Source organism: Lathyrus oleraceus, chromosome 1 (assembly GCF_024323335.1).
Source record: "Lathyrus oleraceus cultivar Zhongwan6 chromosome 1, CAAS_Psat_ZW6_1.0, whole genome shotgun sequence".
Lineage (NCBI taxonomy): Eukaryota > Viridiplantae > Streptophyta > Magnoliopsida > Fabales > Fabaceae > Lathyrus > Lathyrus oleraceus.
In genome coordinates this window covers 117,905,595-117,920,413 of record NC_066579.1, presented here as the reverse complement: position 1 = coordinate 117,920,413, position 14,819 = coordinate 117,905,595, and the positions used below count along the sequence as shown (strand labels likewise).

General features: G+C 35.8%; 1 pseudogene; it reads right to left on the bottom strand.

The window, feature by feature from the left end:
• Positions 1–1,480: 1,480 nt before the first annotated feature.
• LOC127094859 (uncharacterized) lies at positions 1,481–6,972 on the bottom strand (annotated as a pseudogene).
• Positions 6,973–14,819: the final 7,847 nt, after the last annotated feature.

Sequence of the window (14,819 nt, the reverse complement as noted above, 5' to 3'; positions counted from 1 at the left end):
TGAATCAAACTAATTCAAAGGACCTTTCTCCAATAATCACCAAAACTATGATGATTATCACATACACTTAGAAAAACATACCACTTTCTATTTACAAATAGTTGCCACCACACACTTGGTGATAAAGTTACAACAAAATGATACTTTTGAATAAAAAATATTTTTGGACAATTTCCAAGAATAAATAATTATTTTCCCTTCAATATACAATTCAACAAACAATATACATAAACATTAAGTTCTCAGAATATATTATGAAACTTTTTGAATGATTTTAAAGTTATGCACAAAATTTCAACACTTTTGAAAAGGAATGAACACTTAGAAAATCATTTGAATTGATGTGAAAAATTAATAATGAAAGAGGTAATTTAAAAACTAATGTATTTTTCATTAAATACATTCTAAGAAACCTCTATGAATTGATGCAAAAGTTTGAGACATTTTCATGAAGGTTTGCAAAAGTTTAAAATGACAATGGTTCATGAAAAGATATAATTTTGAATTTTGTTCAGGACTTGTTAAGTCGTTTCAACGAACACCTGACTTAACAAGTGCAGGACGAATTTTGAATTTCAAACAATTTTTCAAATTTTGAAACATCAACAGATTTTGTTAAGTCAGTTAACCATATATGAATTAAAAAGTGCAACAGACCTGACTTAAAAAATGCTGACAACTTTTTTGAAAATAAGTTTTTTAAGCCTTTACTTCAAAGATCTTTATGCAAGATAATTTGAGAACTTTATAGATGAACTAGTAAGGAACCCATGTGTTCGCACGAGATCGCGTGTTAGAGAGGATTTGTAACCTTATGGCTAATTTTTAGTGTCACAAAAACAGATGTAACGCTATGGTGCGTTTGTATTTCAACATTCCTAAATGATAACATCATAAGCAACCATAACTTAATTCTAATTGCAGTAACTTTAATTTAGTCCAAACAAAGAATAACATTCTCAGTTTGTATTCCTCATTAAATATCCTTCAAATACACATAACCTACAAAACCAACTAAAGTAAAAACATTAACTAAAATTCCATAATCATTAATAACTTCAAAGTACAATAACTGTATAGCTAACTGTCATTAACAAATATTTAATAGTGTTACATACATCTAACAAAAATTCTGCTCAATAAAAGTCATACTTAATAGTATCATAAATTCATTAACATAACTTTCAAATGGGGGAGATATATGCTTTGTCATTGTATTGTTCAATCGACTTGCACCCATAAATGATAAACAAAAAACAAGTTAAATTACAAATCCTTAAGAGTGGTAATCTACATCTCATAATTGTTGAAATCCATTCAGAAAGGACAGATGAGTCAACTGCATGGTTTGGACAACAATAATAATTGAAATGGTTAGTAGATGTAGGAAAATGATAATAGTAACAGGGAAAGGAATACAAAATATAAATTAAAACTATCATACTAATTCATTGCATAGTGTGAAAAAGATTTGAACTTGTTATATATTATGGAATACCTCTTCATAAACAACATTTGTCGTTGATATCTTGAAATTATTTTGTTTATCATGAACCAAAATCTTGATTCCTTTTTTAGAAGTGACCCTTGAAATCGCGACATATATTTGGCCGTGACAAAAAACATCTAGAGGCAAGTATAAACCCACCCAATCAAGGGATTATCCTTGTGATTTGTTTATGGTCATTGCATATGAGACAATAATTCGGAATTGTCTACAATTAAATTTAAATGGCCGTGGAGATTGTGATGGTGACATATCCATATGTGGTATGTAAATGATGTTTCTGTGACCTTTACCATCCATCGTTCTAGCTTCAAGGACATGGTTCGCCATCTTAGTCACAATTAAATGTGTTCCGTTACACAAACCTTCGGATTGATCAAGATTCCTCATTAGAATAATAGGAGTTCTTATCTTCAATTTAATGTGATGACCAGGTAACCCCGAAGTTCTTAGTGTGCTGAGAAATTCAGGACTTAGTAGTTCTATAACGTCCATGTCATGTATTTCTGATCTATCAATTGAGTTAGAGTTATAGTAGTCTATTTCCTCACCTAAACGGAATGATAAAAAAATCATTAAGAAAAGTAATACAATTTAAAGACAACTGAAAGAAATGTGGTATATGAGATGATGTACCTGAAATTAGATCAAGAACATGTTCATTTATTTTATCAACAGTTTCAATTGTTGCTGCTAGAATAGCTCGACTTTTCAGATAATCATACGAGCGGTAGTTACCCATAAAACTCGGATACATACTCTCGATAATTGTTGTAATTGGATCATCAAAACTTGATATCAAGATTTCAGAAGGAATATCAAACTCAGAATATCCATCATTAGGTTCTGAAAGTTTACCCTCTCCAATATTGAGCAACCATTTTGAAAATTGTTCAATTTCATGACTTTCGGTTGGGTTTGAACCACTTTGAAGTCTCATATTTCTTGTAAGTGTAAGTACCTCATAATCATTCTAAATGTAAGATGAGTTCAATAAACTGTGTACAATATCAGAACGGGTTCCTCTTGGTACAACAGGAAGAATTTATCTAAAATTACCTCTAAAAACTATGACTTTACCACCGAAGATGGAGTTGGAATTAGGATTATTACCCATAATGTCTCTAAGTTTCCTATCAAGAGCCTTAAAACAATGTTTGTGTGCCATGGGTGCCTCATCCCAAATTATCAACTGAGTTTTCCTCATCAATTCTGCAAGATTATCCTTAGGTTCTATGTTGCAAACAAAATTCTCTAAAGTTGGTATGGGAATTTTGAACTTCGAATGGGTCGTTCTCCCTCCAGGAAGCAACAATGATGTCATTCCACTTGATGCAACAATTATGACAATTTGATGTTTTGATCTCAAATAACTTGCAAGAGTTCGCCACATAAAAGTTTTTCCCGTTCCCTCATGCCCATGCAGGAAGAAAACACCACCTTGTTGTGTTGTGACATCATTGATGATTTTATTAAAAATAATGTTTTGTTCACCTACAAATATTGGAATAGAATTAATTATTATGGTGAAATGAATGCAAGTATTATGTATGGTGTACCAGTTAAAAGAAATACATGGTTTCAATGTCATTGATGCAGTACTGGAACTTTAAAATAGTAATAGCCAGGAATATCCAAAAAATGCTAATAATTTTAGTTATGCATAGAAACAGTACCACTCTCAATATATTTGTAATATTAAAATTGCTTGTTTGTGATGCAAAATATAGAAGATATATAATAGAGAATGTAAATAAATTGGAAAAAAAACATGAATGGAAGTAATATATACATAACATTCAGATACGAAAATAAGGTTCAGAAATGAAAATGAAATTTAAGAACATGCAAGTGATGAAAACATATTTGCAAATTCCGTTTTAAGTTGAGCTACATCGTAATTTCTTTCGTCGTAAATCAACTGATTACTAAGTTGTTCCAAAACGTAGCCATTAGGATATGGAATGGGACGAAAATCTTTCAAAGTACGTCGATTTGTTTGCAATATCTTTTCAACTTCAAGTAATGTCAAATTTTGAATTTCTTCATCATTTAATATAAGTCCTACAGTAAGAACATAGGTTTGCATTAGAACGTGTAATTTGTAATATATCTCCTCATACATCGACATAATTAATCTTTCAATGATTCAAGGTAGGTAAAATAGTTATACCTGAATTGCAAGATAAAATACGGTGTTCATGTAAAATACCATTCGAAAGCCATGTACAAGTATTATTCCAAACATGAAATGGTCTGTTAACTGTACCGGACAACAACATGATGACAAATAATTTTCTCAAAAAATTTCCTGACCCCCATACACTTGCTTCCTTTATAGACAAAAGAAATTCTCTGTCATCCTCAAGGAACCCCATTGCGAAGCACGCATCTCTGAAGGTAAAGTATTGTGTACCACCGACTTTATGAATGTCCTCGTAAGTTGTTGGTCCTTTAACAACTGTTAGCATCATTCTTAAAAAGAATAATCCCCCTGTTGTAGGTGGCACCCATATTAACCTACCAATAGTAAAACCTTTTTTCCTTGGTTTCCAACTTCTAGTTCTCTTTTCATAAACAAACTTTGATACAAACTGGCCATATGTGAGGGTTCTTGCGTCTTCAAACTTTTGATTTGTAATCATCCATGCAGTAAACGTCGACTCGATCACACTTGCTTTTTCAAGGACATCTTCCATTGTGGCATGCTCAGTAAAAAAAATAGTCTTCTCTCCAATGAGATGGTAAAACATACGTTCCGCGGCAGGTTTTCGTGCATGAATCTTTAAAGAGAAAATCCTCAAACATGCCTCATTTGGTGATACGTGACGACAATCAAGATATTGTTGAATTTCATCTATAGCCCCACCAGAAGTAGAAATTCCTCCCTTGGATTGAACAATAGAAGTAGTAATTCTATCAAAGCCCTTATGAATATATTTGAATAAGTACTTAATGGTTGAACATTGATTGCACAATTCCATATTTGTGTGTCCTTGATACTTCAACAACAACCTTTTGTTGTACGACACAACATGTTTGTTATCAAGAGAAATTCCGTTTTTGACAATTGTGTGGGTGTTTGAACGTCTTCTATATTGAGGGAAACCATCATAGTCAACAATTGTTGTTTCATTGAATTTTTTTGGATAGAATTTTGAACATTTTTTGTTTTTCATGCATGGTGATGATAATCTAGCCAACCCACATGGGACATGCATCATATGTTGCTTCACTAATTTATATAGTCTTGGATGTAACTCAGGGTTAGGAATTTCACATGAAATGATTTTGTCAATATCAGTAGGGTTTGGATACTTACTTTGAGGGTGAAGGAAAATGAGAATATGCGCATGTGGCAGACCTCTCTTTTGAAACTCAGTTGTATATATAACTGTTATGAAATGTATGAATATGATTAGCGAAGGCAGAATATAGAAACATCAAAATACTGTAAATGTGAACTAGCCATAAAGCAAAATGAATGATAGAAATGTGAAAGTGTTGTAATGGCAAATGCATTGTGTTACTACAACATTTCTAAAGCATGTTGTCAAACTGAAGCAGTAGTGCAATAGTAATAAAATTTGACAAAAAATGTAAAGAATGTGTATATTATAAAGTGAACATGCAATAGAAAAATTAAAAAACAATATAATAATGTTAGGATTTCCGTATGTGTTTCACATGATAGTAATAGCAGTGTTGCAATATTGAATATTGGTGTGAGCTACAGTTGTGTTCATATTGATCATGTTCATATACTAATATTGCAAACAAAATCATTTGGAAAGTTGAATCCAGTTAGAACATTACTCACATGCTAACACGCGGCCGAGTATATGTTTGCGTGTAATATCAATCATCAATTCATCAAATTTGATTTTGAACACTCTCGAAAAAATATCAGGACGATCATGAGGTTTTAAATTGTATTTTGCACACTCTCTTGTGATTTTGGACCAATTGGGATTACATGTGAATGTCAAAAAAAAATCAGGGAACCCAACTGTACTTGAAATATCCATTCCATCAAAATAAAGTTGATCCATATATCATTTGCTGCAAACAAATAAGGAAGGAAGAATAACTCTTTTTCCATTTTTTCCTTGTCTATTTTCACTGGGGTTCGTGTCATTTTCTTTAAGTTTGTTATATTTCCCAGCCCTCAATTTAAATTGATTTTTCCTTAGCCAATTTAGTCTCTCGGTTTCCATCATTGTGTATCCATCAACCAAAAATTGATGAAATATTCTTCGTGATGACAGAATTGTTGTAGCCTCATGTTTTCTTTGTTGCAATCTGAATGAAAGTCATTCCATAATAGTCTGACGGTTTCGTTTTGTCACAAAAATTTCACCTTAGTATGCATGAAGAATATTATCTCTGTATCCATCCTCACCAAATGGAAATAGCAATGGATATTGAAAATCTAGGTAGCTAGGATGAAACTCATCAATTCTTTGTAAATTACCTCCATGTGCCTGAATGACGATATCTCGTTTGGTACATGAATCAATGTCACCAACAATAAGGGTTGCAACTTCATAAATTATGGGCTCATTGTAAAGGCGACCATCTGTTAGACGATCAGAAATTATTCTCAACTTCAAATCGTTAACATTTTGATGTCATGTCATATCACGTGTCATCCTAAAGCCCTTGCATGAACATTGTGTTGATCCAACATGAGACTCATATTTGTTACAATGTCCCTGTCAATATGTTTGCTATCCCTATATGAGAATAAATAACATTATTTAGTATGCTACAAAGTGACATCAGTAAATGTTATTCTAAAATCTATGTTGTGAATATGTACCTGAAACATTCCATCCGGTTTTGAATTTCATTGTCAGTGTCGAATATATACAACTGTGCATATTTTGGTGGTTTATCTCTGGAAGCATCGTCCATATTCTATGGTAGGTCTGTCCATGAAGCCTTAGTGTCGGGGGACCACCACCTTTTGTAAACTTGGTGTCAAATTTCATGCCAGGTGAAGTGAAAGAGAACATAACATTATAAGTCCTTGTGTTGGTTCGATAATTCTTTGTAGGAGTTGAAGCAGAGTCGAAAAGTAATTTTCTAAACATTACGGGTGGGTCACCAATCAATGGTAGTTTAACCTTTCCTCCATGACAACAACTTTGAAACTTTGGCGACATTGTGTTCCTTGACTTACTCATACGTTCACCATACTACATGCAAGCTGCACAAAATTGGCATTCCTAAACAGGATCTTCAATATCAAATAATTATGTGTAACCATAAAATGGAAACAAAATTATTGCATATACATGATATTGATAACTTATGAAACTATCTATTATACAATTGATTGTATAACATGGTATTGAAATTTGAAGTAATGGAAAACCTTGAAGATGTTCATAAACCATATAATCGTCCTCAATATCAGTATCACTTTCAGAACTTCCATTTGAAGAAATGTTTGACCCCATATCCGAGTCATTGTTGTTGACATAGGAATTGGTTGAAAGGTTACTATAATGTTGTGGAATACTTTGATTGCGTACAGAACTGTTTATCTCAGAGGTTTATTGTGTAGTTGTTTTTGGTGGTGTAAGAGTAGAAATAGATGTTTCCACTGTGATTGCATCAAACTGCTTAAATAGATTAACTCTAATAGGTCTAACAAATGAGTTGGTTGTAGACCTACAATGACGTTTTGAATGTTTAGTGTGTTTAAAATTAGAACTTGAACCGTGAAGTGGTGTTGTATTTGATATTCCGACAGCCTGATCAAAATGTGGTGTTGAAAGTCCTTAGAGAGGGATATTTTCTTTTTCAAAAAAACTTGAATGGAGTCTTCTATTCATTAATGTCCATTTTTTTCCTAGCAGCAAAGGCAACACTGTTGTTTGTATCCATGACAGACTTATTGAATAAAAATCAAAATTAACATAACAAATGTGTCCTTCATTGCCATGCTACTAGGTTATGTGTATAATACACAGGGGGAAATGAATGGGAGGAGAATGAAATTAAAAAAATGGCGCACAAAGTTCCCTCCCATTCTCAAATCACAAAGCTTACAGAAATGAGGATGCAAACATTTGTGTAGGGCTGACTTTGTCTTCTATTTGGATATACATTTTAATTCAAACAAATTAAAATATATTATTAAAATGACAATGTCAAAAGCTGGACAACAAAATTGTGACTGAACTTGTCTCATGGTAGCCAAATGGTAAAGTAATTTAAAATAGAAATAATTATGTTTGGATGTTCTGTACGTTTTCCAATGTTTCACATTAAATTATTATTTCTAAAAGAAATGATCTAATCTAACATCTCAAATCAAGAGTTTAGTTTTACTTCTGAAAGTACAAATATATCCAACACCAAAAATTTGGTTGTACAAATATATCCAACACAGTATATTACCAACGTTTTTTGTATGTTACAACATGTACTCCCTTATTCATACCTGATCACACGTCCAATATTTTGCAGTTTATTATTTTTCCAATTTTTGGACCACATTTTATTTACAAAAACTATGTGTTTAATTGGGTATGCAATGATAACTTTATTTCAAAATGTTCAAAAATATTATTTATGACTTTGAAACCAATCAGTGTAGGGGAAATCGTAAATAATGATAATTATATGTTTATGACTTTGAAACCAATCAGTGTAGGAGCAATTGTAAAATATGAATTTGTTTTTTCACGTTAAACTATTGTTGTTCCTAGTATTATCATACTAAATATACATAACAATGGCCACAAGCATACTATAGATATACTCATATAAGATATAATCAAACAAAATATTTGTAACATGTACCATAAACAAACTTTAATACATAACCATATAGTCATGCTACTTCTACATTACTAATTGTCATACGGTGAACTGGACTTTTTTTGTGGTTTTAATCGCAATGTCGCGGTTAGCAAGAGTCGCCACCGACTTTTCTTTTATCCAATAAGGAAAGGTGGAAAAGAACAGGAAAAACCTTAATTTAGATTTTGGGTTCGGGAGGTACATTATACAAAGGGAAGGTGTTAGCACCCTTTGTATCCATGGTTATCCATGGGCTCTTAATTGCTCGATCACTTATATTATTTTTGTCTAAAAAAAAAGTGTTTGTGAATTGTTTAGAAAAATTGTTTTGAAAAGAGAATTTAACTTTGTAATGATTCTTGTATGAATGTATACAAAGTGATTATCTCGTTTAGTTTTGAAAATTGTTTAGAAAAATATAACTCGGTAATGATTCTAGTATGAATGTATACCAAGTGGTGATTTTCTGAAGGTATTTTGAAAGGTGTGAGGTGTGAAAAAATGTTTTAGGTTGTGAGCCAGCAATTAAGAGTTATACCGACCCAAGGTCTTTATGAGTATTTCCTATCCTTATGAGGGTAAAACTGTCCTTATTATTGAGAAATAAGTAGTTTTATCCTTTGGATGTAAAAGGGTCATCGTAGGGTCATCGATTGGTCATTGAAGGCAACAGTTACGAGGATACCTTAGCATTCGAAGGGACTATCATCTTTTAACCGTAGGCAACATCGGAGGGTCATCGAGGGACAAAGTTGTATATTCGAAGGCAACATCCGAGGGACTATAATTTATTTTATGATGATTTAACCGAAGGGTCTTTGCTAAGTGTATCCCCACGTTCGCGGGACATGACCGTAATATCGTAATCGTAAGGCAACAAAGAGAGGTCCAAGATCACTTATTCAAAGGCAAAGTTTTACAATTAATTATATAATTAGGATGAAACTCCACATTAAAATTATTAAAAATAATATATTAAAAAATTAATACATTAGAAATTAATACATTAAAAATTAATTTAGGGTGAAACTCCACAAGGGTATCCCACAAATAAAGTGGAATACCTAGCCAATAACCTTTTCCTGGGATATGTGAACCTTTACGAAACTCAAAAAAAAGAAACATGTCAGAACACCAAATCTGGGTGCAATCGAAGATTACACCGGAGAAATATCACAACAATAAATAGGATAGGATGAATAATGCATGGCTATGATAAAACATAAAAAAAAAACAGAATAGAAAAGTCAGCTACTGTCTCGTTCGCCTCTGCCTCGCCTAGCGAAGGCCAGGCGAATACTCGCCCCAGGCTCGCCTAGCGAGGTGTTAGCGAGCGGCCACGGATTTTGAATTTGAAAACAGCCTCACGTTAGGAACTTTGAATTTTATGGCATTTTATCACAGGAATAACATGATCAAACATTCAGGGTATTCAGGCATATTTAAATTCCCATACGAAAGCAAATTATATATCAACATTTAATCATGATGCATTATATATGTAGATATGGCCAATTGAAAGTATAAACAATAGAGATACGCAAACCTGTTTGCCAATTCAAGGTTGAAGGGATTGACCACTTGTAGTATCGGAATAAGTTAGGCAGCGGGAATTGGACGGCGATGGCTTCGGTGCAGATGGGCTGCCTTCAGGGTTTCTTTACTCTGAATTCTCCGGGTAGGCAGGGTTCCTATGCCAAAACTTCTATTCGTTCTTCTCTGTTCTCCTCCTCTTTTTTTTTCAGTGAATCTCCCAGTCTAACTCCAAGTCTGACTCCCCCTACTGAAACTTCAGTATTTATAGACTAATTTCGTGGGTAATGGGCTTGGAATGAGGGAGACCCAAGTCCAAAATAATTTGTTATATTTTATTTATTTATTTATTTTAATTATTTAATTAATTAATTAATTAATTAATTAATTAATTAATTAATTAATTAAAAAAAAAATTCTCTTTTTTTTTTATTTTTTTTATTTTTAGGAAAAATGATGGGTAATTTTTGGGGTATGACAGCTGCCCCTGTTCGATATTCTTGAACCGAGAGAGTTAGGATGGCGTGTATGCCATTCGTGGTCTGGAGGTGGAAGATTATTGAACACTAGAATGCCCCAAAAATTTGCACTTGAGAATCGACAGTTGGTCTTGATGGAGATGGGCTTAAAGATGCCATCCGGGAGGTTTGATGACGAAAGCTTCAGATCGCGCCGTAAATTAGGCCAATTTGAAGACATGGGTGCCACACTGGGTCGTACGTTAGACCGTATAATGAGTCATCCATTAGGCTGCCGACTTCGCTGGAGAGTCGGAGTGTGTCATATGCTGTTGGGGATAAAGGGTCAGAATGGACCATACGCTAGATCGTATCTGAGTTGCAGAATGAGCCGTACGTTAGGCTGAATCTGATGACGAAAGGGGTAGTCGTACGTTAGACTACACTTCAGAAATGTACCGTATGTTAGGTAGCATCTGAGGGGATGGACATCCGAACGGGTCGTACGTTAGACCGTCGCAGAATGAGTCGTCTGTTAGGCCGCATCTGATGATGAAGGCGGTAGTCGTACGCCAGACTACACTTCAGAAATGTACCGTACGTTAGGTGGCATCTGAGGGTTGTAAGATCCAAACGGGTCGTACGTTAGACCGCGTTGGGGTTGCTGGAGTTCAGAATGGATCGTACGCTAGATCGTATCTGAGTTGCAGAATGAGCCGTACGTTAGGCTGTATCCGAAGAAAAAAGTAGTCGTACGCTAGACTACACCCCTGAACGTACCGTACGCTAGGCAGTATCCGAGGATTTGAAGGTCCAAATGGGTCGTACGTTAGACCGCATTGGAGTTGCTGAAGAAGTCATATGTTGGGCTGAATCAGAATGAACCGTACGTTAGGCTGTATCTGATAACCTGTATATGTTGTACTTGCAATAAATGTCTGGGATGGGCTTAAAGATGCCATCGTTAGGAGGATATCGAAGTGTTGTCAGAATGAATGTTCCCATGAACTGTATTTGAAATATGTATCTGAATCTTGAATGTGATTGATAAAGGTGTCTGTCTGAATGAACCTTTTATTTTGACTATATCAGGAGGATAAATAACCTGCAAAGAAAAGTTAGCTTCATGCTATGTCATGATGTATGAGATGTTTCGTGTTATGCTAAAATAAATGCGAATGTTGTATGCATGCGTATGTTGTGAAATGATGTAATGAATGAGTTATGCGTATGAGAAGTTCTGCTTGGGGACTCTACTGGGGAAAATAAATCCCCATCTACTGATTGGAGATATTTGTAACGATGACCCTTTCTCGGCAGGGGGTTCTTGATTCTGTCTGATGGTAGAAATATTCCACAGATCTTGGCTGAGGATGGATGAGATGATCAATCTGTCTGATGATGCCGACCTCTGTTGGGGAGTAACTGGCTGTGCCGGGGAATACTGCTAATTTCTTCTGAGGAATAACAGACTTGCTGGGGGAATAGAATTGGTAGCGGATTCATTGGAAGCATGGTTAGACCTTCTCCTCGATCCTGAAGTCGGGTAGTAATTGCTATTGCTATTCTATGCATGTATTTTTGGTAAACATCAGTCATATTCAAATGCACATATTAATTCAAATTAAATCAATGGACATTTACGCAACCAAAACAGAAAAGTAAAAACAAAAGCATCTTTTTTTTGAAAGAGGGTTGTATTGATTTTGAAAGGAGGCCTATAAACAGGCAATTTGTGTACAAGGAGACAGAAATCCTAGTAAGAGGAAATTGTCAAGCAAACAAAGAGAAAGCTATGCAGAAAAAGTCCTGTTGATTTTAATTCCACTACTGTCATTATGTCTTCAAGCCTCTCATCCCCTGCTGTCGGATAGAAGTGATTGGCTTGGTCAGTCCCTCGAACTTGGATGAAAGTTGACTGAGAACGGGACATAGTCATACACTTTAATCCCTAATTTTTGCCTGGACCGCCTTTTCAGGTTTTCAGTCCACCAGGATACCCTTTTTTGCCCAAGCCGCCTTTTCAGGTTTTCGACTTGCCGGGTGTACATTTTTTTTTTTTATATATCCCTAATTTTTGCCCGAACCCTTTTGGTTCGCCGGGATGCCCTTACTTTTGCCTAGATACGTCGATCTAGCGGGTCTCTTTTATGCGTAGTATTTTTTAACTATGTCCGCGTTCACGGGATGTGGGAAGTCTTCACCATCCATTGTAGCGAGTATCATGGCTCCACCTGAGAATACCTTCTTAACTACAAATGGCCCTTCGTATGTGGGAGTCCATTTGCCTCTGGGGTCAGTTTGTGGTAGGATGATGCGTTTGATTACCAAGTCGCCAATTTGATACACTTGTCTCTTAACTCTTTTGTTAAATGCCTGGGTCATGCATTTCTGACATATCTGCCCATGACAAACAGCCGCAAGTCTCTTCTCATCAATCAGATTTATCTGATCGAGTCGAGTCTGAATCCATTCATCTTCATTTAAGCCCGCCTCTTTCATGATTCTTAGAGAGGGAATCTGAACTTCCACTAGTAAGATGGCTTCCATTCCATAGACTAAAGAGAACGGAGTTGCCCCTGTCGTAGTGCGCACTGAAGTGCGATAACCGTAAAGAGTAAAGGGTAACATCTCATGCCAGTCTTTGTATGTTACTGTCATTTCTTGCATGACCTTCTTGATATTGTTAGCAGTCCCCACGGCGCCATTCATCTTTGGCCGGTACGGAGAAGAGTTATGGTGTTTTATTTTGAACTGCGTGCAGAGTTCAGTAATCATCTTGTTGTTCAAATTAGTACCATTGTCAGTGATAACTCTTTCAGGAGACAGCAGGTTTCTCAAATAGGTATTTGATAGAATCCATCTTAGAAGTCAATAAGGTGGTATGATTCAACATATATTGTCTTAGTCGGCGAGCAGCCCAGGCCAAAGCACAGCAAGCTTTCTCGGGCTGTGAGTATCTTGTTTCACAGTCGGTACCTTTTGCTAAGGCAGTATATGGCATGCTCTTTTCGACCAGACTCGTCATGTTGCCCCAACACACCTCATTGAATTTTCTAACACGGTCAAATACGTAATTAAAGGTCTTCCTTCAACTGGTGGCATCGGAACTGGAGGTTCTTGGCGATATTTCCTGATTTTGTCATAAGCTTCTTGGCATTCATCATTCCATACCATCTCTTGATTTTGTCTCAGTAATTTGAAGATGGGTTTGCAGGTAGCAGTCAAGTGTGGAATGAATCGGGCAATGTAATTCGAGTGCCCCAAGAAACCTCTGACTTCTTTCTTGTTTATTTCAGTACCCAGATTTACAATTTCAATTGATTCCTCATGCGGCTGTATAGTCTTTTCTTCTTGCAGTAGTCGGGCAAGTTCTCCAGGGACTTCACAATCTTCCTCGCTTCCATCCTCGGCTTGGTAGATCGGATTTTCAAAGTCATAATGAACAGTAGCAGAGTCATTACCAACAGGATCCAGAGTGGATATGGATCGGCAAATTGTTACGTGAGTGTGTGCAAGAAACATAGCTTGTTTGAAAAATGACAGGAAAGATAAAGAGCGCAATATTTGAATGCAAAAAGTCCATTGATCTATTGAATATGAATATGCTTATGAAAATGACAAACCCCTAACAAATTAGCCATTGTGCCTCGGGCATAGACACAATGCTTTAAGAAGTTTGATTGTAAAAGAAAATTAAAATTTGCAATTCTAGAATAAACAATAACAATTACTCCTGACTAAAGGAAATCGGGATAATGTCTTCAGTCTTCCAATTGTTGAGTCCGTCACCAATTGTTGGGAAAATCCAGCTATCCAAGTCGCAATCACTATCAGCATCTTCCATAGCATTAATCTGATTTTTGACTATCTTTCCAGAGTTAAACCCCAGGCCAGCTTTATCAGACTTGTACGGTACATTGATCAGTTGACCCCAACCAGCACGATCACCATTTTCAATCACGGCTTGAGCATCTTTCAGAGAGATCATGACAGGGGGAGCACGAACAACCTTGGGCACAAGGGGAGTTGGCTTAAGGACAGGAATGGGTGGAGGAACTACTTCAAATGACTGAAAAGGAGTCTCAAAGAATTCACCATCCATCTCGACGTATTTGAAGGCTTGCACACTACTGACAATATACTCTTCTTCTCCACATACAGTGACAACCATGCCTGCTATTGGATACTTCATCTTTTGATGAAGCGACGAAGCTACCGCACCTGCCCCATGGATCCAAGGGCGCCCCAACAAGCAGGAGTAGGCGGGACGAATGTCCATCACGTGAAAGGTAGTGCTGAAGACTTGAGGTCCTATCTTGATAGGGAGAACCACTTCACCATAGACAACACTCTTCGCACCATCGTAAGCACGCACCACAACATCACTAGGTTTCAGTTCAATGCCTTTGTAGTCAAATTTATCGAGTACAGCTTTCGGGAGCACATTCAAGGAAGAGCCGTTGTCGATCAACACGTGAGCCAGGGTGATCCCCTCACACTCG